This window comes from Delphinapterus leucas, chromosome 2, assembly GCF_059928025.1.
Source record: "Delphinapterus leucas isolate spDelLeu-1000000601 "Yukka" chromosome 2, BTC_Dleu_Yukka2, whole genome shotgun sequence".
Lineage (NCBI taxonomy): Eukaryota > Metazoa > Chordata > Mammalia > Artiodactyla > Monodontidae > Delphinapterus > Delphinapterus leucas.
The window spans coordinates 69,382,501-69,409,730 of NC_143130.1; the positions used below are offsets into that span (position 1 = coordinate 69,382,501).

Genomic DNA, 27,230 nt, shown 5'->3' on the forward strand with positions numbered 1-27,230 from the left:
CCATTATTTTCTTTATAAGTCTGGCAAATGGTTTATCAATTTTGTTTATCTTCTCAAAGAATCAGCTTTTAGTTTTATTGATCTTTGCTATCGTTTCCTTCATTTCTTTTTCATTTATTTATGATCTGATCTTTATGATTTCTTTCCTTCTGCTAACTTTGGGGGTTTTTTGTTCTTCTTTCTCTAATTGCTTTAGGTGTAAAGTTAGGTTGTTTATTTTGAGATGTTTCTTGTTTCTTAAGGTACACTTGTATAGCTATAAACTTCCCTCTTAGAACTGATTTTGCTCCATCCCATAGGTTTTGGGTCATTGTGTTTCCACTGTCATTTGGTTCTAGGTATTTTTTGACTTCCTCTTTGATTTCTTCAGTGATCTCTTGGTTATTAAGTAGTGTGCTGTTTAGCCTCCATGTGTTTGTATTTTTTACAGAGTTTTTTCCTGTAATTGATAACTAGTCTCATAGCATTGTGGTCGGAAAAGATACTTGATATGATTTCAATTTTCTTAAATTTACCAAGGCTTGATTTGTGACCCAAGATATGATCTATCCTGGAGAATGTTCCATGAGCACTTGAGAAGAATGTGTATTCTTTTGTTTTGGGATGGAATGTCCTATAAAAATCCATTAAGTCTATCCTGTTTAATGCATCATTTAAAGCTGGTGTTTCCTTATTTATTTTCATTTTGGATGATCTGTCCATTGGTGAAAGTTGGGTGTTAAAGTCCCCTACTATGATTGTGTTCCTGTCAATTTCCCCTTTTATGGCTGTTAGTATTTGCCTTATGTATTGAGGTGCTCCTATGTTGGGTGCATAAATATTTACAATTGTTATATCTTCTTCTTGGATTGATCCCTTGATCATTATGTAGTGTCCTTCTTTGTCTCTTGTAATAGTCTTTGTTTTAAAGTATATTTTGTCTGATATGAGAATTGCTACTCCAGCTTTCTTTTGATTTCCATTTGCATGGAATATCTTTTTCAATCCCCTCACTTTCAGTCTGTATGTGTCCCTAGGTCTGAAGTGGGTCTCTTGTAGACAGCATATATACAGGTCTTGTTTTTGTATCCATTCAGCCAGTCTATGTCTTTTTGTTGGAGCATTTAATCCATTTACATTTAAGGTAATTATCGATATGTATGTTCCTATTACCATTTTCTTAATTGTTTGGGGTTTATTATTGTAGGTCTTTTCCTTCTCTTGTGTTTCCTGCCTAGAGAAGTTCCTTTAGCATTTGTGGCAAAGCTGGTTTGGTGCTGCTGAATTCCCTTAGCTTTTCCTTGTCTGTAAAGTTTTTAATTTCTCCGTCAAATCTGAATGAGATCCTTGCTGGCTAGAGTAATCTTGGTTGTAGGTTTTTCTCTTTCATCACTTTAAATATGCCCTGCCACTCCCTTCTGGCTTGCAGAGTTTCTGCTGAAAGATCAGCTGTTAACCTTATGAGGATTCCCTTATGTGTTACTTGTTGTTTTTCCCTTGCTGCTTTTAATATTTGTTCTTTGTATTTAATTTTTGATAGTTTGATTAATATGTGTTTTGGCATGTTTCTCCTTGGATTTATCCTGTATGGGACTCTCTGTGCTTCCTGGACTTGATTAACTATTTCCTTTCCCATATTAGGGAAATTTTCAACTATAATCTCTTCAAATATTTTCTCAGACCCTTTCTTTTTTTTTTTTAATTAATTTATTTATTTATGGCTGTGTTGGGTCTTCGTTTCTGTGCGAGGGCTTTCTCCAGTTGCGGCAAGCAGGGGCCACTCCTCATCGCGGTGCATGGGCCTCTCACCGTCGCGGCCTCTCTTGTTATGGAGCACAGGCTCCAGACGCACAGGCTCAGTAATTGTGGCTCACGGGCCCAGTTGCTCCGTGGCATGTGGGATCTTCCCAGACCAGGGCTCGAACCCGTGTCCCCTGCATTGGCAGGCAGATTCTCAACCACTGGGCCACCAGGGAAGCCCCAGACCCTTTCTTTTTCTCTTCTTCTGGGACCCCTATAATTTGAATGTTGGTGCTTTTAATGTTGTCCCAGAGGTGTCTGAGACTGTCCTCAATTCTCTTCATTCTTTTTTATTCTGTTCTGCAGTAGTTATTTCCACTATTTTATCTTCCAGATCACTTATCTGTTCTTCTGCCTCAGGTATTCTGCTATTGATTCCTTCTATAGAATTTTAAATTTCATTTATTGCATTGTTCATCATTGTTTGTTTGCTCTTTAGCTCTTCTAGGTCCTTGTTAAACGTTGTATTTTCTCCATTCTATTTTGAAGATTTCGGATCATCTTTACTATCATTACTCTGAATTTTTTTTAGGTAGACTGCCTATTTCCTCTTCATTTTTTAGGTCTGGTGGGTTTTTACCTTGCTCCTTCATCTGCTGTGTGTTTCTCTGTCTTCTCATTTTGCTTAACTTACTGTGTTTGGGGTCTCCTTTTCACAGGCTGCAGGTTCGTAGTTTCTGTTGTTTTTGTTGTCTGTCCCCAGTGGCTAAGTTTGGTTCAGCGGGTTGTGTAGGCTTCCTGGTGGAGGGGACTAGTGCCTGTGTTCTGGTGGATGAGGCTGGATCTTGTCTTTCTGGTGGGCAGGTCCACGTCTGGTAGTGTGTTTTGGGGTGTCTGTGGCCTTATTATGACTTTAGGCAGCCTCTGTGCTAATGGATGGGATTGTGTTCCTGTCTTGCTAGTTGTTTGGCATAGGGTGTCCTGCACTGTAGCTTGCTGGTCGTTGAGTGGAGCTGGGTCTTGGCGTTGAGATGGAGATCTCTGGGAGATTTTCACCGTTTGATATTACGTGGAGCTGGGAGGTCTCTTTTGGACCAGTGTCCCGAACTTTGTTTTCCCACCTCAGTGGCACAGCCCTGACACCTGGCTGGAGCACCAAGAGCCTGTCCTCCACACAGCTCAGAATAAAAGGGAGAAAAAAAAGAAAGAAAGAAAGAATAAAATAAAATAAAAGTTATTAAAATAATTATTATGAAAAAAATTTTTAAGTAATAACAAAAAAAAAACCAGAACCCTAGGACAAATGGTAAAAGCAAAGCTATATAGACAAAATCACACACAGAAGCATACACATACACACTCACAAAAAGAGAAAATGGGGAAAAAAATATATATATCGTTTCTCCCAAAGTCCACCTCCTCAATTTGGGATGATTCATTGTCTATTCAGGTATTCCACAGATGCAGGGTACATCAGTTGACTGTGGAGATTTAATCCGCTGCTTCTGAGGCTGCTGGGAGAGATTTCCTTTTCTCTTCTTTGTTCCAACAGCTCCTGGGATTCAGCTTTGGATGGGCCCCGCCTCTGCGTGTAGGTTGCCGGAGGGCGTCTGTTCTTCTCTCAGACAGGATGGGGTTAAAGGAGCCGCTGATTCGGGGGCTCTGGCTCGCTCAGGCTGGGGGAGGGAGGGGTACGGAGTGCGGGGCGGGCCTGCGGCGGCAGAGGCCTGCGTGACGTTGCACAGCCTGAGGTGCACCGTGCGTTTTCCCGGGGAAGTTGTCCCTGTATCACGAGACCCTTGCAGTGACGGGCTGTAGAGGCTCCCGGAAGGGAGGTGTGGACTGTGACCTGTGCTCGCACACAGGCTTCTTGGTGGCGGCGGCAGCAGCCTTAGCGTCTCATGTCCGTCTCTGGGGTCCGCGCTCTTAGGCACGGCTCGCGCCCGTCTCTGGAGCTCCTTTAAGCGGCGCTCTTAATCCCCTCTCCTCACACACCAGGAAGCAAAGAGGCAAGAAACAGTCTCTCGCCTCTTCGGCAGGTCCAGACTTTTTCCCGGACTCCCTCCCCGCTAGCCGCGGTGCACTAACGCCCTGCAGGCTGTGTTCACGCCGCCAACCCCAGCCTTCTCCCTGGGATCCGACCTGTGAAGCCCGAGCCTCAGCTCCCAGCCCCCGCCCGCCCCGGCGGCTGAGCAGACAAGCCTCTAGCTGGTGAGTGCTGGTCGGCGCCAGTCCTCTGTGCGGGAATCTCTCCGCTTTGCCCTCTGCACCCCTGTTCCTGTGCTCTCCTCCGCGGTTCCGAAGCTCCCCCCCTCCGCCACCCGCCCTCTCCACCCGCGAAGGGGCTTCTAGTGTGTAGAAACCTTTCCTCCTTCACAGCTCCCTCCCACTGGTCCAGGTCTCGTTCCTATTCTTTTGTCTCTGTTTATTCTTTTTTCTTTTGCCCTACCCAGGTACCTGGGGAGTTTCTTGCCTTTTGGGAGGTCTGAGGTCTTCTGCCAGTGTTCAGTGGGTGTTCTGTAGAAGTTGTTCCACATGTAGATGTATTTCTGATGTAGTTGTGGGGAGAAAGGTGATCTTCGCGTCTTACTCTTCCGCCATCTTTTTTTTTTTTGCGGTACGCGGGCCTCTCACTGTTGTGGCCTCTCCCGTTGCGGAGCACAGGCTCCGGATGCGCAGGCTCAGCGGCCATGGCTCACGGGCCCAGCCGCTCCGCGGCATGTGGGATCTTCCCGGATCGGGGCACGAACCCGTGTCGCCTGCATCGGCAGGCGGACTCTCAACCACTGCGCCACCAGGGAAGCCCTCTTCCGCCATCTTGAAGCTCCTCCAAGTTGTACACACCCTCTGCCCGGGGAGAAATTCCAACGGCGGGTATTGGTGACACATCCTCTTCTTTAGCAGGTGGCAGACTGGCAACTCCTGGCACAAGGTGGCCATCCCTGGTTTCACATCAACATGATCTCAGGCACAAACCTCCTTGTTTTTACATTTTGTCTTTAAGTTACTTGTTGAAACAACTCGCCGACGGTCCCAAGGACTGTCGCGGCTTTCTGGTGGGGCTCCTCCAGAGCCAGCAGCTCCAGTGAGGCCGCTCTCCCCTCGGGCTCCAGGGCAGTTCAGTAGCAAGATCTTTTTTGATCCACCTCCGGAAAATTTTCCCCAGGACCAGCCTTCAGATGCCTCTCCTCACTGAATCACAGTTACAATATCTTTCATATTCTTCTGCGAGGCCGACGCCGTGTATGAGGTGCTGGAAAATGAAGCAGGAAAGACTTGTGCAACTCTTCCAGAGTCTTTGCTTCAAAACACTGGACTTATACCTTCCTGCGACCGGAAGGCTTCCCCAGCATTTCCCCAGGTCCTGGCTTTGTTAGAAGTGCTAACGAACGAGGTTCAGTGGCCGAATGCACAGCAAGCCAAACGCCAAGACTCCAAGGTTCTCAGCCCAGCGCAGATTTCTGACTGCCTGAAGCGCAGGGCTCAGGGCACTTGTGGGATCCCAACTATATTTCAATTTTTAAAAAAATCAGTGTAGAGAGGTCAGATGGAATTCTAAAGTATGTTCAAGGAAAGTCTGAGAAACAACACTTCAGCAGGGTTTCAGGCTACAAAATCAACACACAAAAATCAAACATACTTCAATATACTAACAACAAAGATGTGAAAAAAAATTAAAAACACAAGACCATTTATAACCACTCAAAAGCAAATGAAATACCTAGACATGAATCTAACAAAATATGTACATGATTTGCGGCTGAAAATTATAGAAGACTTTCTCATGTTTCCATGACTTTCCTGGCTTTAACACTTTTAAAGATCACAGGGCAGGTATTCTGCTGAATGTGGGTCAATTGGGGTTTGTATGATGCTCCTTCATGATTAGATGCAGTTTATGCATCTTTAGGATATGAGAGCGATCTGCTTGTGACATCTGTCACCCTATTGATTGCCAGGGTTGATCTGATCTGGCTGGCTAGGTGGGTGTCCCCGTCCTTGATCATGGTTCCACATGCTTCCTCCCAAAGCTGCACACTGACTGGGTCAAAGAGGACGAACTTCCCTGAAAGAGGAGGACTGATCTTCCACCAAGGGTATAGCTGTGTTCCCTGCTAGAACCTCCAAACGAGTTCTCAGGTTATGCATCTTTGGCGGGAATATCACAAAAGTGATGCTGCATTCTTCTCGTCGCATCCCCTCAGGGATCACAGGGCTTCAGTTTGTCCCATTACTGATGATGTTCACTTTGATTGTTTGATTAAGGTGTTGTCTCTCAGGCTTTTCCACTATTTGATGCACAGTTCTATAAGCTTGGACAAATACATAGAATCATGTAACCATTACCATAGACGAGATGCAAACAGTTTCATCACGCCATAAAATATTACTCCAGAAACACTGTAGTGAAGCCCTCCCTCTGCCCCTAATACCTGGCAACCACTGATCTGTTCTCCATCTCTGTAGTTTTGCCTTTTCATAATGCCGTATAAATGGAATCATACAGTATGTAAAGTTGCTCTATTGCCCTTTGTAATTAATAAATATTTAGGGGGAAGTAATTTTAAACTATGTAATATCCTGCTCCATATCAAACTTTCCGCCAATTTGTTTACCTATTTATATCAGTATGAACTTCCTGATTAATTAAATGGTTATAATCCATTACTATTATTATGTTTTTGATTCTCAAATTGTCCCTGACTTGACTAATGGGAATCCCTTCAAATTACTATCAGTGTCTTTTTGACATAGTCCTATCATTTTTGAGTACCTCCTGGCTTTCCATCAGAACATATCCCAGGCTTACTTGTGCTTATTCATGTTGGGATGTTCCTTCTCCCAGGTCCTTTCAGTAGACAGAGCAAGAGAATACATACGTATACACACACACACACACACACACACACATTTATTTCTATCTCTATTGAAAACTATAAGCTCACACCAATACCTTGAATTCCAATCCAACATCACAGGGTTTATTCAAGTCATGTTTGTAACGCCTTTCTCTAAGAGTGAGAAACGTGGCTCCATTCATCCTTAGTTATATAACCAATTTTGCATCACCGCCACCAGCCCCTCTCTCCTGCAAAATTCCCACTCAGGTTTTGACTTCTCACATAGGACAAGCCCACTGCATGAACACCCTCCTCTCCCTGCTTGGGCTCCAACACCCTATGCCAGGCTGGCCTTCTACATGGATGCCCACCTTTCCACTGCTCAGGCTCTGAAACCCAACTCTGGGCCTCCCCAACAACCCCATGTGATTTCCTTCCCCACCCTGCTCAGGACCTTACACTCAAGACAGCCCCTTCCCCTCTCCATTGGGATATCCTCCTCACCCTTCTTGGGCTCTGAGTCCCCAGGATGGGCCACCCCCACTTGTGAATGCATTTCCTACGCCAGCCTGCCCCTCCCCTGCCCCATGGACACCCTTGTCACCCTGTGCTGGCAGCTCTGCAATGAAATACCCTCCCCATGTTGTTCTGGCTCCTACACTGGGCCTTAGGCCAACTTCCTGCATGGATGCCCTCCTCAGACTGGCAGACAGACAGATTAAGGCAGATCACCTTGGTCAAGTTAAAGCTGGTCTATGTCCAGTGTGCATTTACCTCTAGAGCAGTACCTGTTCATGGGTCTCAGTTGGTGAACTTTAAACTCCTACATGTGTCTCCTCATAAATGTGAGACTGCCAAAATCTCTGCTTAGCTCTTTAGCCCCTTGGTAACTTTATGTTCATTTTCTTGGAATCTCATGAGCTCAGTTTAAGTGTCAACAAATGTTGAGATGGGATTATAAATAGAATTTCAGGCTCACTTCTTTGTATTTCTCTCTCTTCTGGGATCTTTTCCCCTCAAATCCCACCTACCTAGGTAGCCCTGAACTCCAATTTTTGTCTCCCTTAGCCCAGTAAACTTGCTGCAGGTTCTATGCTTCTGCTTTATATTCAGTCTGTGTGGCCAGAACTGTAAATTGGCAACCACTCTGAGAGGAAGAAGTCACTAAGAATGTAGAACACAATCGATGCACTTCTCTCTGCTTGAGGACAATAGTCCTTCAAGTACTAGCTATCTTGCTTACTCTCGAATGCCTTCAAAAGATAAAAAACAAAAAAAAATCGGTTTACAATCAGACAAGAAAAAGGAATAAAAGGTATTCAAATTGGAAGGAAAGAGGTAAACTGTCACTATTTGCAGATGACATGATACTTGATATACAGAATCCTAAACACTCCACACAAAAATTATTAGAACTAATAAATGAATCCCTCAAGGTAGCAGGATATAAGATTAATATACAGATATCTGTTGCATTTCTTTATACTTACAATGAAATATCAGAAAGAAAGTTTTTAAAAATCCCATTTAAAATCGCATTAAAAAAATACCTAGGAATTTAACCAAGGAGGTGAAAGACCTTTACACTGAAAACTATAAAACATTATTAAAGGAAACTGAAGGTGATTCAAAGAAATGGAAAGGTATCCCATGCTCTTGGATTGGAAGAATTAATATTGTTAAAAATGGCCATACAGGGCTTCCCTGGCGGTGCAGTGGTTGAGAGTCTGCCTGCCGATGCAGGGGACACGGGTTCGTGCCCCGGTCTGGGAAGACCCCACATGCTGTGGAGCAGCTGGGCCCGTGAGCCATGGCCGCTGAGCCTGCGCGTCGGGAGCCTGTGCTCCGCAACGGGAGAGGCCACAACAGTGAGAGGCATGCGTACTGCAAAAAAAAAAAAAAAAAAAAAATGGCCATACTACCCAAGGCAATCTACAGATTTAATGTGATCCCCATCAAAATACCCATGACATTTTTCACAGTACTAGAACAAATAATTCTAACATTTATATGGAAGCACAAAAGACCCAGAATTGCCAAAGCAATCCTGAGGAAAAAAACTGGGGGCGTAACCCTTTCAGACTTCTGACAATACTACAAAGCTGCAGTTATCAAAACAGCATGGTACTGGCACAAAAACAGACATATAGATCAATGGAACAGAACAGAGAGCCCAGAAATAAGCCCACACACTATGGTCAATTAATCTACAACAAAGTAGGCAAGAATATACAATGGAGAAAAGACAGTCTCTTTAACAAGCAGTGTTGGGAAAGCTGGACAGCTACATGTAAATCAATGAAATTAGAACACTCCCTCACACCATATACAAAAATGAACTCAAAACGGTTGAAAGACCTAAATATAAGACATGACACCATAAAACCCCTAGAAGAGAATATAGGCAAAACATTCTTAGACATTAATTGTAGCAATATTTTCTTAGATCAGTCTTCTGAGGCAAAATAAATAAAAAGCAAAAATAAACAAATGGGACCTAATCAAACTTGAAAGCTTTTGCCCAGCAAATGAAACCATCAACAAAATGAAAAGACAGCCTACGGAGTGGGAGAAAATATTTGCACACAATGTAACCAACAAGGAGTTAATATACAAAATATACAAACAGTTCATGCAACTCAATATCAAAAAAACAAAACAACCCAATAAAAAAAATGGGTAGAAGACCTAAACAGACATTTCTCCAAAGAAGACATACAGATGGCCAACAGTCACAAGAAAAAACACTCAATATTGCTAATTATGAGAGAAATGCAAATCAAAACCACAATGAGGTATATCACCCCGCACCAGTCAGAATGGCCATCATCAAAAATCTACAAATAATAAATGCTGGAGAGGGTGTGGGGAAAAGGGAACCCTCTTACACCGTTGGTGGGAATGTAAATTGGTGCAGCCACTATGGAAAACAATATGGAGGTTCTTTAAAAACTAAAAATAGAGTTACCATCTGATCCAGCAATCCCACTCCTGGGCATATATACAGAAAAGATGAAAACTCTACTTCAAAAAGATAGGTACACCCCAATGTTCATAGTAGCACTGTTTACAATAGCCAAGACATGGAAACAACCCAGTGCCAATCAACAGACAATTGGCTTAAGATGTGGTATATATATACAATGGAACATTACTCAGCCATAAAAAAGAATGAAATACTCCCACTTGCAGCAACAAGGATGGACCTAGAGAATATCGTACTAAGTGAAGTAAGTCAGACAGAGAAAGACAAATACTATATCACTTATATGTGGAATCTAAAACAATAATACAAATAAACCTATATACAAAACAGAAACATGGGAATTCCCTGGCGGTCCAGTGGTTAGGACTCCACGCTTTCACTGCTGAGGGCCCAGGTTAAATCCCTGGCTGGGGAACTAAGATCCCACAAGCTGCACAGCATGGCCAAAAAAAGAAAAGAAAAGGAACAGACTCACAGACATAGAAAACAAACTTATGGTTACCAAAGGGGAAAGCAGGGGAAGGATAAATTAGGAGTATGGGATTAACAGATACAAACTACGTATACATAAAATACATGAGCAACAAGGATATACTATATAGCACAGGGAACTATATTCAATATCTTGTAATAACCTATAATGGAAATAATCTGAAAAAATACATATAAAACTGAATCACTTTGCTGTACACCTGAAACTAACACAGTATTGTAAATCAACTATATTTCAATTAAAAAAAAACCCAGCTTTTAAGCAAATCTAGTTTTCATAGTGGTTTTCAGTAGGAGAATAACTCTGATACCAGCTCCTCTGCCATAGCTAGAAGCAGACATCTACATCTGAAGTTTTGGTTTTGTTTTTGTTAAATGCTTCTTTGAATTGGTGAGTCAATAGGTTCACTGTGTGATTTGGGCAGTGGGGGGAGAATTGGATTGGAGTATGTGTAGACCACCATCCTTCTAGAGCAATTGCCTACTTAGGCACTGGAAAAAAACTAGGTGTATTCTGTTCTTCTCTAGAAAGAGCTAATATGAAACCAGCCATCCTATAAGAGCAGTGTTCTCCATACCCTAAAGGGCTCAGATGAAGGTGGAAACTGTTTCTCTTAGTAGACAGCACATTTCTTCCTTTTATCAAGTCTATATCAACATAAAGAAATTTCAAATTAGGGTTACAAAAATTATAGCATATTTTAAGTGTTTATATGTAACAAATGTGACCTTTATAAAAAGGCGAAACATGCAATTCTTTACGTTTTATTTACTAGCTACTTATGAGAATATGAATTACAGTGCACTATCAGTACTGATGTTCATTAAAGGGCCACAGTTTAAAGCTGTAAGTGTACTTTGTAAAGAGAGATATGAACTTATTGGTATATGACATTTACAATTTAAATGCGAATGTTATTCTGTGAATTGTGGGTCCCTGGCCATCTGGCTATGACAGGCTCTAGCTGGGAGAACTTCCCAAAGAAACAGAAGTTATAAGGAAATCCCTGACTGTGGACCTTCCCCTTGGCATAAACTCTGAAGGAAGAGGATTAAGGTATTTAAAATTTACCACCTTTACAAGTGTTTTAGTAGGTTGTCTTCACACCCAAGTACCTGAAGGTAACTTAATTAATTTGGGGATTGTTTCCCCCAATGTAAAGAGAGATTATCCATCTTAATCTTACAGAGTTGTGAGAATTCAATGAGACGAGGGTACACGAAAGCACCTGGCAAATACTAGTTGCTTTTTTTAGTGACTATTTCCAAAGATGGTTCAAGATTTTATTAATGATTGCTAAGACTGTGTGGACACAATGTCTTGATTATCTGTTGCATGTGTAGAATACTTCCATTTTCCACAGTGGCTGGCAAAATTTTAATTCAGTAGTCTAGTTGGGTGAGAGCATCTATATATAATATACATATATTCATAGTTTTCATGAACACGAAATGATAAAGACCTAGAAGTCTCTTTAGGATTATCCTGGTTGGATCTCTTTATTTCATGGGTGAGGAAATGGAGACCCAGGAGGTGAAGTGTCTTGCCCTAGTATCCTCATTGGTTATTGGCAGTGAGACCAGCATGTGGGAGCCCAGACTTCTGACCGTGTTTACCTGGAGGCCTAGGGTCATAACTGGTGCTTTGTCTCTTCTGCCTCATTCTCATGGCCAAAGCAAGTCACATAGCCCACCCAGATTCAAGGCTGGGGAAGCGGGGTCCACCTCCTGGTAGGAGGAGCCACAAAGTCACATAACAACAGGCATGGATACAGGACAGGTTGAAGAACTGAGGATATTTTTGCAATCAATCTACCACAAAAAGCAAATGCTTCCCATGGCCCTGACACTTTTTTCAAGTACGAGCATTAAGCGTGTTTTTTGACTTTCTAGACATCTCGGCACTGTGGAGAGGCCTCGGGAAGGAAGTCCTGTGAGTAACTGCGAGCCTCTTGTGGGCTCTGCCCTGCGCAGGATGCCGAGGGGAGAACAAAGAGGTCGCAATATGCAGGACTCAGTGACCTGGCCCTGCAGGCTCCCGAGCAAGGTAACATACACATGGGGACAATCACGAGACAGTGAATGGCACGGAGGACAGGTGACCCAACGTGGAGAAGGAGGGGAAAGCAGACTGCCAACAGTCTGAACAACAAAACTTCCTTGAAAGAAATGAAATTTACACCAAGCAGGGGAAGGCAAATAGAACTTAACTAGCCAGACAGAGGGAAGAATGTCTTAGCTGAGGGAAATGATGTGATAGAAAGGGCAACATCAGGGGTGAGCTTGGGTTACTGAGGGAAGATAGCATTCGAGGTAGAAAGACAGGGTTAGGCCAGATAGTAGAATCTGTCCACCCAGGATGGCTGGGTCACAGTGAGGTGGCTGGAGCTGCACCTACAGGAGGGTCTGTGAGGCAGGATGTGGAAAAGGAGAACAGACCTGGTGGTACCTGTGAGGCAGGGCTGGGGCAATTTCCGGAGCAGAGAAAACAGAGAAGCCTTCTCTACCTGCCCAGGTGCCAATGGAAAAGAACTTGGGTTAAGGTCTGGGTGGTGAACCTAAAAGGTTAGCTGATTTGAAGGGAGAATTGGTAGGATTTGGAACATTTACGTCCCTTGCATTCAGACACTCATGGCAGACTGTATAAGCTAGTTCCGTGTTTAGTGATAGTGAATGCAGATGTGTAAAATTGGAGGTTCTTCCCCTCCATCACCACTGTCATCTCCACTCTTTTATCTTAAGTGCAAAAATATTAATCACTTGGTAGGTAAACAGAATTTGTCAGCTTATTTTTTCACCCCTGACAAAACATTTTAGTACCAAAACAAATCAAAAGTACATGTTAGGAAAGTTCCCTTTTGAAAATTCTGTATTTGATATTGCTCATCTGTAGCACTTAAAACCAATCCTATTTAGACTCAGTATTTCAGTATTTATATTCTAGACCTGCACTGTCTAGTCCAACAGAGAAGCCACTATTGAGTATATGAAATGTGCCCAGTCCAAACTGAAATGTGCTGAAAGTGTAAATTATATGCCACATTTCAGAGACACTTATATCAAAGAATGTGAAGTATCTCTTAAATAATTTTTATATTGATTACTTATTGAAATGATAATGTTTTGGATATATTGGATTAAATAAAATATATCATTAAAATTCATTTTACCTATTTCTTTTTACTTTTTAAACATTACTATTAAAAAATGTAAAATTATATATGGGTTCACTTTGTGGATCGCATTACATTTCTGTTGGACGGTGCTATTTTTTTTTCATATACACTTATTTTTTTTTGGCCATGGCGCAGCATGAGGGATATTAGTTCCCCAACAAGGGATAGAACCCACACACTCTGCATTGGAAGAGTGGAGTCTTAACCACTGGACTACCAGGGAAGTCCCAAGGACAGTGCTATTTTAAAGCTTCACTTTGTCTAGAAATATTATGTTATGAAGTGGCCCATACTGCAGTTAATGGCATTAACAAGTGGAATGATTTTACTTGCCTAATGACATGAAAAATTGTTCCGTACATTTCTATTTTCTTCCAGGTTGAATCTGTGATTTAGTGATAAATCATACAAATATCATGAAGCACATGCTATATTATCTGCTTTCAGGCACAGCTCTTTATGTGATTATAATTTCTTTTCCCATAAGGGAGGGAATATGAAAGAGATTTACAATAAAAATTTACATTCATTAAAAAATTTTAACAATGAGTATTTTAGATTATCATTAAAGCATGATAAATAATGTGCCTGCATCATTTTAGCATCAATTTACAAAATCTATATGCAGTCAGCAGTAGGCCCTTACTGAACAGGTGTTGTGTTTTGTTGCGGTTGTTATTGTTTAATTCGGTCTCTCAAATGTCTTTTTTCTTTTAAATAGATCTTTACTGGAGTATAATTGCTTCACAATACTGTGTTAGTTTCTATTGCACAACAAAGCGAATCAGCCATATGCATACATGTGTCCCCGTATCCCCTCCTTCCTGAGCCTCCCTCCCATCCTCCCTATCCCACCCCTCTGGGTCATCGCAAAGCACCGAGCCAAGCCGATCTCCCTGTGCTATGCGGCTGCTTCCCACCAGCCAACTATTTTACATTCGGTAGTGTATATATGTTGATGCTACTCTCACTTCACCCCAGCTTCGCCCTCCCACCCCATGTCCTCAAGTCCGTTCTCTATGTCTACCTCTTTATTCCTGCCCTGCAACTAGGTTCATCAGTACCATTTTCTTTTTTTTAAGATTCCATACATATTCGTTAGCATACAGTATTTTTCTCTTTCTGACTTACTTCACTCTGTATGACAGACTGTACAGCAGTCCCATTGCTGCTGCTGTTTCTTTTTCTTCATGGCATTGACTTTTTGAAGATTTTAGGTCAATTGCCTTGTAAAATATCCTACATGGCATCCTTTCACTTGTCCCACTATCCCCTGAATTCCTAGAAAATGGAGATCAGGTCTAGAGAAGCTTGATTACGTTCAGGCAAACGATTTTAGTAAGAATACTTAATAGTTGATGTTGTGTACTTAATATTGCCTCATATTAGGAGGCACAAATATCAAGCTTTTCTACAATTTGTCATGTTGAATTTGATCACTTGTTTAAAGTTGTGATCGCCAGACTTCTCCATTGCAAAGGTATGTGTTTCCATTTGCAATTAATATGTAATCTGGGGATGACACCATGTGGATGTATGGTTTCCTGACAATTGTTCACTTAATGGCTGCAGCATATATTACTAATCCTTGCTTGAACCAATTATTTCATTAGGAGTTGCAAAAAATGATGATTTTTAAATTCTATCATTCCTTGCCCTCTTCCATAAAGAATCACTTTTTTTTCTCTCTCTCTCTCTCTCCTTTTTATTACCATGAATTCATAGATTGTTATTTATGCATTATATTACAATTACAGTCATTGTTCTTTCTGATGCTCAAATTGTCCCAAATTTGGCCATTGTCCTTTAGACATGTCCCATCATTATTTGAGCACTTCCTTGCTTTTTGGCACAATGAAATGTCCCAGGCTTACCTTCTACTTTCTCTGCCCCAGATTGGGGCTGCTTTAGTGAAGAAAGATATTTAGAAGCCAAGATCTGAACATTAGGCACGCTCAGTGCTTCTAGGGTCTCTCAACGAACAGCTTTTCAAATTGAGATGTAATTACTATATGACAAAATTCACTCTTTAAAAGTGAACAATTGGGGACTTACCTGGTGAAACAGTGGTCAAGACTCCATGCTCCCAATGCAGGGGGCCCAGGTTCAATCCCTGGTCTGGGAACTAGATCCCACATGCATGCCACAGCTGAGAGTTCACATGCCACAACTAAGGAGCCTAGGTGCCACAACTAAGGAGCTGGCGAGCCACAACTAAGGAGCCCACCTGCAGCAACTAAGACCCAGCACAACCAAATTTTTTAAATTAATTAATAAAAAAGAGAGCTAATGCCTTAAAAGCAGCCAATTGAAAATGCAAATCAAAACCACAAGTGCTTGCTTCAGCAGCACATATACTAAAATTGAGATGATAACAGAGTTTAGGATGACCTCTGCACAAGGATGACATGCAAATTTGTGAAGCATAAAAAAAAAACCCACAGTAAGATACATTTCACATCTATTAAGGTGACTATCATTAAAAAAAATTTTTCTTTAAACAGAAAATAACAAATGTTGGCAAGAATATGGAGAAACTGAAACCCATGTGCATTGCTGGTGGGAAGATAAAATAGTGCAGCAATTATGGAAAACAGTATGGTGGTTCCTCAAAAAAATAAAAAACAGAGTTTCTCTATGACCCAGCAATTCCAATCCTAGGGATAAACCCAGAAGTACTGAAAGCAGGGTTTTAAAAAGATATTTTGAACGCCTATGTGCATAACAGCATTATTCACAACAGCCAAAAGGTTGAAGCAACCTGAATATATACAACCAGTGTATATATTCACATATATACTGAATATTATCTTCCTTTTAAAAGAAAGGAAGTTCTTACACATGCTCCAGCCTGGATGAACCTTGAGGACATTATCTCAGTGAAATAAGCTGCTCGCAAAAAGAAAAATACAGTACGGTCCACTTGCATGAGGTACCTAAAGAAGTCAAAATCATAGAGACAGAAAGTAGAATGGTGGTTGCCAAGGGCTGGAGAGAGGAGGGCGTGAGGAGTTATTGTTTAATAGGCTATGGAGTTTTAGTTTGTAATATGAAAAGAGTTCTGGAGATATATAGTGGTGATGGTTGCACAACAATGTAAATGTACTGAATTTCACTGAACTGTACATTTTAAAATTGTTAAAATGATAAATTTTATGTTATGTATATTTTACCACAGTTTTTAAAGTGTACAAGTTGATGATTTTTAGTGTGTTCACAACCATCACCACTATCTAATTTTAGAACATTTTAATCACCCACCCCCCAAGAAACCTGGTAGTAGCAATTACTATTAACAATCACTCCCCAGTCCCCATTTTCCCTAGACCCTAATTGACTTTCTATTTCTATATACTTGCCTATTCTGGACATTTCATATAAATGAAATCATAAAGTATGTGGCCTTTGTGTCTTTCACTTAGCATACTATTTTCAAGATTCATCCATGTTGTAGTATGTATCAGTAATTAATTTCTTTTCATGGCCAGATAATATTCCATTGTGTGGATATACCACATTTGCTTTTTCATTCATTAGTTGGTGGATATTTGAATTGTTTCTATGTTTTGGCTGTTAATGCTTAAAATGGACAACCTAGAAGAAATGGATAAATTCCTAGAAATGTACAGTCTCCTAAGACTGAACCAGGAAGAAATGGAGAATGTGAACAGTCCAATTACCAGTACTGAAATTGAATCAGTAAAAAAACAAACAAAACAAACAAAAATTCCCAACAAACAAAACTCCAGGATCAGATGGCTTTACAGGTGAATTCTACCAAACATTTAGAAAAGAATTAATACCTATCCTTCTGAAACTATTCCAAAAAGTTGCAGAGGAAGGAATGCTTCTGAGCTCATTCTATGAATCCACCATCACCAGACAAACCCAGACAAAGATATCACAAAAAGAGAAAATTACAGGCCAATATCACTGATGAACATAGATGCAAAAATCCTCAACAAAATACCAGCAAACAGAATCCAATAATACATTAAAAGGATCATACACCATGATCAAGTGGGATTTATCCCAGGGATGTAAGGAGTTTTCAATATCTGCAAATCAATCAATGTGATGCACCACATTAACAAACTGAATAATAAAAACCATATGATCATTTCAATAGATGAGGAAAAATCTTTTAATAAAATTCAACATCCATCTGTGATAAAAACTCTCCAGCAACTGGGCACAGAGGGAACCTACCTCAACATAGTAAAGGTCATATACGACAAACCCACAGCAAACATCATTCTAAATGGTGAAAAGCCGAAAGCATTTCCTCTAAGGTCAGGAACAAGACAAGGATGTCCACTTTCGCCACTGTTATTCAACATAGTTTTGGAAGTCCTAGCCATGGCAATCAGAGAAGAAAAAGAAATAAAAGGAATCCAAATTGGAAAAGAAGAAGTAAAATGGTCACTGTTTGCAGATGACATGACACTATACATAGAGAATCCTAGAGATGCCACCAGAAAACTACTAGAGCTAATCAATGAATTTGGTAAAGTTGCTGGACACAAAATTAATGCACAGAAATCTCTTGCATTCCTATACACTAACAACAACAAACTATCAGAAAGAGAAATTAAGGAAACAATCCCATTTACAATCACATCAAAAAGAATAAAATATCTAGGAACAAACCTGCCTAAGGAAGCAAAGACCTGTACTTGGAAAACTATAAGTCACTGATGAAAGAAATTGAAGATGACACAAACACATGGAAAGATATACCATGTTCATAGATTGGAAGATATAATATTAAAATGACCATGTTACCCAAGGCAATCTACAAATTCAATGTAATCCCTATCAAAATACTAAGGGTATTTTTCACAGAGCTAGAACAAATAATTTTAAAATTTGTACAAAAACAAAAAAGACCCTGAGTAGCCAAAACAATTTTTAGAAAAACAGAGCTGGAGGTATCATGCTCCTTGACTTTAGACAATACTACAAAGTTACAGTAATCAAAACAGTATGGTACTAGCACAAAAACAGACACGTAAATCAATGGAACAGAATAGACAGCCCAGAAATGAACCCATGCACTTATCATCAATTAATCTACAACAAAGGAGGCAAGAATAGACAATGGAAAAAAGACAGTCTCTTCAATAAGTGGTCCCTGGAAAACTGTACAGGTACATGGAAAAGAATGAAATTAAACCATGCTCTAACACCATATACAAAAATAAATTCAAAATGTAAGACTGGAAACCATAAAACTCCTAAAGGAAAACATAGGTGGAATACTCTTTGACATAAATTGTAGCAATATATATTTTTTTGATCTGTCTTCTAACGTAAGGGAAATAAAAGCAAAAATTTTTTAAATGGGACCTAATTAAACTTAAAAGCTTTTGCACAGCAAAGGAAACCATCAACAAAATTAAAAGACACCCTACTGAATAGGAGAAAATATTTGCAGATAATAGGACGAATACGGGGTTAATATCCAAAATATATAAATAGCTTATACAACTCACCATGCAAAAAACAAAAAACCCAGCTAAAAAATGGGCAGAAGATCTGAATAGACATTTTTCCAAATAAGACATATAGATAGCCAAGAAGTACATGAAAAGGTGCTCAACATCACTAATAATCAGGGAAATACAAATGAAAACCACAATGAGATATCACCTCACACATGTCAGAATGGCTATCATCAAAAAGAACACAAATAACAAATGTTGGGAGGATATGGAGAAAAATGAACCCTCATACACTGTTGATGTAAATTGATGCAGCCACTGTGGGGAAACAGTATGGAGGTTTCTCAAAAAACTAAAAATAGAACTACCCTACCATATGACCCAGCAATTCCACTCCTGGGTAGATAACCACAAAAAACACAAACAATAATTCAAAAAGAAACATGCACCCCAATGTTCATAGCATTATTTACAATTGCCAAGATATGGAAACAACATAAACGTCCATCAGCAGATGAATGGATAAAGAAGATGTGGTATATATATAATGGAATATTACTAAGCCATAAAAAAGAATTAAATTTTGCCATTTGCCAACAACATGGATGGACTTGGAGGGTATTATGCTAAGTGAAATAAGTCAGATACAGAAAGACAAATACCATATGAAATCACTCATATGTGGAATCTAAAAAATAAAGCAAACCAGTGAATATAACAAAAAAGAAACAGATTCACAGATATAGAGAATAAACTAGTGGTTACCAGTGGAGAGAGGGAATCAGGGAGGGGCAAGATGGGGGTAGGGGATTAAGAGGTACAAACTACTATGTATAAAATTAAAAAGCTAGGGAATTCCTTGGCAGTCCAGTGGTTAGGACTCCATGCTTTCACTGCTGAGGGCCCAGGTTGATCCCTGGTGGGGGAACTAGGATCCCATAAGCCATGCAGCACGGCCAAATCAATAAACCAATCAATCAATAAATAAGGTACAAGGATATATTGTACAACACAGGGAATATAGCCAATATTTTGTAATAACTATAAATGGAGTATAACCTTTAAAAATTGTGAATCACGTTGTACACCTGAAACTTATGTATTAATAATATTGTACATCAACTATACCTCAATAAAAAATTTAAAAAAAAATAACGCTGCTATGAACATCAGTGTACAAGGTTTTGTGTGAACATATATTTACATTTTTCTTCAGAATATTCCTGGGAGTGGAACTGGTAACTCTATTGTTTAATTTTTTGAGGAACTGCCAGACTGTTTCCCACAGTGGCTGCACCATTTTACATTCCTACCAATGTGAAGGTTTCAGGTGAACAGTTTTTGAATCTTGTCATTTTCTAAACTTTCTAAAAAGGTTGTATAATTTGGTTTAAATTATATAGTTTATGTTTTGTTTTGCAAATTTGTAATAAAATAAGCTGGGAATGCCACACATTATTTCAATAATAAAAAATATAATACTACCTCTGGTATCTATAAACTAGATTATTTTTCTATTCAACTCTAACACCTGTCGCCTTCTGACTACTTCACTGACCGACAGGAAAACATGCGGGTGATTCTCAGATAGACCTGGCACGTGGCCCTGGCGAGACTGTTTTAGCATTCAGCATCACTCCCATCCGTCCTCCGCAATGCAGAGCAGCAGGGAACTACATTTCCCAGAAGACACCCCCTTTCTCCACCTCCCACCCCTGCTTCCAGGCAGGAGTTTGCATGAAAGGAATTTGGGGGAAATTTGGAATGCAAAAAGGAGAGGGAATCTATTATTCTGCAGAGGTGGCAACAGCCAGATGCTGCACAGATATGAGTGAGAAGGCTTCCCAGCAAGCTCTCAGGAGCCAAACTTCAGGCTGACACCTTCCACGTCCACTTCTACCTTCGCAGTAGCTGCCCTGAGTTCCGCTCCCTCGGCTCTTCCAACAGTCCTGTAAGCCCCTGTTGCTATATTATGCCCTTTATACCCGGAAGACATAGAGTGGCTTGTGTTTTCCTGAACAAATCCTAAGTAATACACATGCATATTGGGACAGAGGTACCATTTAAAGTTTAAAATATTTAAATATAACGAGGGCGGGGAAATGCAGTGTGTCTAGAGACAGTGGGTTTTTTTTCACCAACGGGGAATTTCTGTTTCGGAGCCAAACTTGAGTCCAGGCTTGCTACTTTTTAATTTATCATGAGCATTTTAAAAAGGCGCCATTAAAAACTCATTGTAAACGCCATTTAATGGTAGAATAATCATCAGATATCCTGTGACTTAACGAATTAGTTCCATAATGTTGGCATTTAGGTTGTTTTTATTATTTTGGCTATTATGAATAATCCTGAAAAGAGCGACTTTTTTGATTGCTTCCTTTAGACAGATTCCAAAAAGAGACATTTCTGATTCAAAGAATAGAAACATATTAAAGATTATTGATACACATTGCTAGATTTGTTTCCAGAAATGTAGTAATTTACACTCTTACATGTGACCAAGTATTCGTCTTGCCACTCTATGACTGCCATCAAATACTGTAATGTAAAAATAATGTGTGCTAATTTGAAAGGTAAAATTTCAGGTTTATTTTTTATTCACTTGTTGATTAGCCATTTCTCTTCTCCCCGCCCCCCCTTCCTTTCCTTCTGTCCTAAAGTCCCTCCCCTCCTCTCCCCTCCCCTCCCTTCCCCTTTGCTCTCCTTTCCTTTTCTTTTTTCTCTTTCCTTCCTACTTTTTTTCTCTCTCCCTTCCTCCTTCCTTTCCTCTAGTCTTCCTTCCTTTCTAGAATTCACATACTTTGCCTATAAATCTGTCAAATGTTATGTTTTTATAAATCTCCCAACTTCCTGTTGCATTTAATTTTGTTTATATTTCATTATATAGCAGTATGTTTATGTAGCAGAAATCTATTCCTTTAGAGTTCCTAACATTGCTTTTAATATTAAATAGTTTATCTGCCATTCAGAAATCAGATGAGTATTAACTTCTGTTTTCTATTAGTTATGGCTTGATTTAAAATTGTGGCTGGGTTTTATACATTAACTCTTTGACTTACCTGAACTTTTTTTTTTTTTTTTGGTATATTTTAAAAGGAGAAGATGTAACTTAATTTTCTCCCCAAACAACTAGTTTCTTGAGCACCCTATGGTGCTCCCTACTATTATGTAATTATATTTTTTAGATTCTAAATGTGGCTCTTTTAAATAAGTAGGACATGCTTGTTGGAAAAAAGTCCAAATACTTCAGAAATACATAGTGTGGAAAGTGAAAGAATCACCCTCTAGAGATAACCATTGATAATGAATTTTTAAAAATTGGCCTTTTAAGTTGAAGCATACAAATAACATGCATAGATTTTAAGTGTATAGTTTGATGAGTTGTTGTTTTTGGGTTTTTTTGCGGTACGCGGGCCTTTCACTGTTGTCGCTTCTCCCGTTGCGGAGCACAGGCTCCGGACGCGCAGGCTCAGCGGCCATGGCTCACGGGCCCAGCCGCTCCTCGGCAAGTGGGATCCTCCCGGATCGGGGCACGAACCCGTGTCCCCTGCATCGGCAGGCGGACTCTCAACCACTGCGCCACCAGGGAAGCCCAGTTTGATGAGTTTTGACAAATATATACACTCATATAACCCCCATCCAATCAAGATATAAAACATTTCCACACCCACAAAGTTCCCTCTTGTCCGTTTCCAATCAATCCCCATTTCCCCAAAGCAACAACTATTCTAATTTCAATCTCTGTGGTTTTGTTTTAACTGTTCTTGAACCTCATATAAATGGAATCGTAAGCGTAAATTCATCTAGGTCTGGCTTCTTTCACTCGATGTAATTCTTTTGAGATTCAACCATGTTGTTCTGTGTAATAGCAGTTCCTATATATTGCTGAATAATACTCCATTGTATGGATAAACAACAACTTACCCATTCACTTATTGATGGACATTTGGGTTCTTTCCAGTTTGAAACTATGTCAACTAAATCTGCTAAGAACATGTTAGTACAAGCCCTTTTGTGGATATTTCTAGAAGTGGAATTACTAGGTAAGTAGGTGTAACTTTAATTTCATAAGAAACTGACATAAAATATTCCAAAGTGGTTGTACCATTTAACCATCTACCGGGGACAGCTGCTCTATAGCCTCACCAATACTTGGTATTATCTTTTTTGTGTCATTATAATTTTAATAATTAAAAAAAATAGCACAATCACAGAAGCTGCAAGTACGGTACAAAGAGTATTTTTCTTTCACCATTTTAGAATAAATGGCCAACCTGGTGCCCCAACTCCCCCTAATTCTTTAGTGTGTATTTAATACAAACAAGGAAATTCTCCTACATAACCATCATAAGTAGTAAGTTAATATTGGTGCATCACAACCATCTAATCTTCAGACACTATTCAAGCTTTAACAATTGTCCCAGTAATGTTCTTTCTAGTAAAAGGACCCAGTTCAAAAAGCATATATTGCATTTAATTGTCAAATGTCTTTACTCTCCATCACTGGAACTGTTCTTGTTTCCTTTTTTACAGTTTTGAAGTGTCCATGCCAATTACATTGTAGAATGGCCCCAAATTGAGGGTTTCTGATCTTTCTTCACAATTACATTCACGTTATACATCTTTGGCAAGATTATCATAGAAGGGACATGACTTTACTTTGTCCTTTTACTGAAGATGTTCATTTTGATCATTTGAATCCCCAGTGGGATCACCCTCTTCACTATGCTTACTCTCTGACACTCCACTCCTGATCACTCCTCTACCAGAACACCCTCCTCTCCTTGCTCAGGTTCAAGCTTTGGGCCTCCCATCCAAGTAGATGACCTTCTTAGTCCACTTCGGCTCTGACTCTACATGTTTGGCTCAGGCTTTAAGTCCCCATGTTGGGCTGTCTCCTGTATGGACTCTCTGCTCTTCCTGTTCAAGCTCTGACATCCAACGCTGGGCTTCCCTCTGTATAAGCACCTGTCTCACCCTGCTTATGCTCTAATATGCCACGTTGGACTGTCCCTGAACATGGTTACCCCCCTCACCCTCCTAGAGCGCTGCTCTAACCCATTGTGGCTGTTCCCTCTCCTCCAGTCTCCACTGTGTGGCACCTACCTTGCTTTGTTCCACATAATGGCCTGAGGACTGAGTCATTTTGAAAGGGAAGAACAAAAGGAAAGAGGAAGTGGTGTGGAAGTATTGTCATTCCTTTAAATCTTAGTTACTCTAAAGGGTATGACATGGTAGTCATTATGTTTTTAATTTGCATATCTCTGATGACTAATGATGTAGAACTTCTTTTAAGTGCTTATTGGGCATTTGTACACCTTTTGTCAAGTGTCTGTGTGAGGTTTTTGCCCATTTACAAAGTGTTTTTTCTTTGTCTTATTGATTTGTAAGAGTTGCTCATAAAGTCTGGATCCAAGTCCTTTTTAAATGTGTGTATTGAGAATGTATTCATCCACTCTTTGGCATGTCTTTTTATTTTCTTAATGGTATAGATGATCAGAAACATACTTTTTATGAAATCCAATTTATGAGTTTTAAATTTCATGGCTAGTGGTTTTTGTGTGTCATCTGAAATATTTGCCCACCTCCAATTCATGAAGATATTCCCCTGTATTTTCTTTTAAAGGCTTTAAAGGTTTAGATTTTATGTTTAGACCTTTGATGCATCTCAAATTAATTTTTGTGTATGCTGTCAGACAAAGGCCAAGATTACGTTTTTTCCATAGAGCTATCCAGTTGTGCCAACATTTATTGTTGCAAAAGATCTTCATTTCCTGATGAATGATCTCAGCTATTTTGTCAAAAATCAATTCTCATATATGTGTGAATTTATTTCTGGACTCTCTGTTCTGTTTCATTAATCTGCAGTGTACCAATGTACTAATACCCCCATTGTACTTGATTACTGTAGCTTTATATTCAGGTGGTGTAAGTGCTCCACTTTCATTCTTTTTCAAGATAGTTTATGCTACATCCTTTGGATTTCCATTAAACTTTAGAATCAGTTTCTTGATTAGCTACAAAAAAAATGCTGCTTGGAATTAGGATAATGTTGAATCTGTAGTTCAAATTGGGGAAAATTACCACCTTAATAGTATCAAATTTTCTATTCCAGGAACATTTTATATATATATATATATATATATATATATATATATACATATTCATTTAGGACCTTGTTAAATTTTCTCACAATGATTTATAATTGTGGGATAAATGTCTTACAGATCTTTCATCAAATTTATTCCCAAATAATTTGTTTTTGAATGATATTAAGTGTTTTTTTTGTGTGTGTTTTTTTTTGCAGTACGCGGGCCTCTCACTGTTGTGGCCTCTCCCGTTGCGGAGCACAGGCTCCAGACGCGCAGGCTCAGCGGCCATGGCTCACGGGCCCAGCCGCTCCGCGGCATGTGGGACCTTCCCGGACCGGGGCGCAAACCCGTGTCCCCTGCATCAGCAGGCGGACTCTCAACCACTGCGCCACCAGGGAAGCCCCTGTTCAGTGTTATTTTTTAAAGTACATTTTTTTCTATTGTTTTTGGTAGCATATACAAATACAGCTGATATTTATATATTAACCTTGGATCATGCAATGTTCTTTTTTATATTGAAATATAGTTAATCTACAATGTTGTGTTAGTTTCAAGTGTACAGCAAAGTGATTCATTTATACATATATATATTCTTTTACAGATTCTTTTCCATTATAGGTTATTGCAAGATATTGAGTATAGTTCCCTGTGCTATATAATAGGTCCTTGTTGTTTACCTGTTTTATAAAGAGTAATGTGTATGTGTTAATCACAAACTCCTAGTTTATCTCTCCCTGCTCCCCTCTCCCCCCGTCTCCACTATCCTCTTTTGTTTTTTATGTCTGTGAGTCTATTTCTGTTTTGTAAATAAGTTCACTTGTATCCTTTTTTTTTTAAGATTTCCCATGTAAGTGATATCATATGATATTTGTCTTTCACTGACTTACTTCACTTAATATGATAATCTCTAAGTCCATCCATGTTTCTGCAAATGGCATTATTTCATTCTTTTTAGAACTGAGTAACAGTCCATTGTGTGTGTGTGTGTACACACACACAACATCTTCCTTATCCATTCATCAGTCGAGGGACATTTAGGTTGCTTCAACGACTTGGCTATTATAAATACTGCTGCTATGAACACTGGCGTGCATGTATCTTTTTCAATTAGAGTTTTCTCTGGATATATTCCCAGGAGTGGGATTGCAGGATCATATGGTAACTCTATTTTTAGTTTTTTAAGGAACCTCCATACTGGTCTCCATAGTGGCCGTACCAATTTACATTCCCACCAACAGTGTAGGAAGGTTCCACTTTTTTACACCCTCTCTAGCATATTTTTTTAAACATCTTTATTGGAGTATAATTGCTTTACAATGTTATGTTAGTTTCTGCTGTATAACAAAGTGAAGCAGCTATATGTATACATATATCACCATATCCCCTCCCTCTTGCATCTCCCTCCCACCCTCCCTATTCCATCCCTCTAGGTGGTCACAAAGCACTGAGCTGATCTTCCTGTGCTATGCAGCTGCTTCCCACTAGCTATCTATTTTACATTTCGTAGTGTATATGTGCCAGTGCTAATCTCTGACTTTGTCCCAGTTTACCCTTCCTCCTCCCCATGTCCTCAAGTCCATTCTCTACATCTGCGTCTTTATTCCTGTCCTGCCCCTAGGTTCTTCTGACCATTTTCTTTTCTTTTCTTTTTTAGATTCCATATATATGTGTTAGCATACGGTATTTATTTTTCTCTTTCTGACTTCACTCTGTATGACAGATTCTAGGTCCATCCACCTCACTACAAGTAACTCAATTTCATTTCTTTTTATGGCTGAGTAATATTCCATTGTATGTATGTGCCACACCTTCTTTATCCATTCATCTGTCGATGGACACATAGATTGCTTCCATGTCCTGCCTATCGTAAATAGAGCTGCAACGAACATTGTGGTACATGTCTCTTTTTGAATTATGGTTTTCTCAGGGTATATGCCCAGTAGTGGAATTGCTGGGTCATATGGTAGTTCTATTTTTAGTTTTTAAAGGAACCTCCATACTGTTCTCCATAGTGGCTGTATCAGTTTACATTCCCACCAACAGTGCAAGAGGGTTCCCTTTACTCCACACCCTCTCCAGCATTTATTGTTTGTAGATTTTTGAATGATGGCCATTCTGACTGGTGTGAGGTGATACCTCATTGCGGTTTTGATTTGCACTTCTCTAATGATTAGTGATGTTGAGCATTCTTTCATGTGTTTGTTGGCAATCTGTATATCTCCTTTAGAGAAATGTCTGTTTAGGTCTTCCACCCATTTTTGGGTAGGATTGTTTGTTTTTTTAATACTGAGCTGCATGAGCTGCTTATATATTTTAGAGATTAATCCTTTGTCAGTTGCTTCATTTGCAAATATTTTCTCCCATTGTGAGGGTTGTCTTTGGTCTTGTTTATGGTTTCCTTTCCTATGCAAAAGCTTTTAAGTTTCATTAGGTCCCATGTGTTTACTTTTGTTTTTATTTCCTTTTCTCTAGGAGGTGGG

The 27,230-nt window shown here is 39.7% G+C and overlaps 1 non-coding gene across 1 annotated transcript; it reads left to right on the forward strand.

Annotated features, from left to right (window-relative positions):
• Nucleotides 1-15,547: 15,547 nt before the first annotated feature.
• LOC115802786 (U6 spliceosomal RNA) lies at nucleotides 15,548-15,652 on the forward strand. Its single transcript, XR_004023336.1, has one exon. It is a non-coding gene; the product is annotated as a U6 spliceosomal RNA (small nuclear RNA).
• Nucleotides 15,653-27,230: the final 11,578 nt, after the last annotated feature.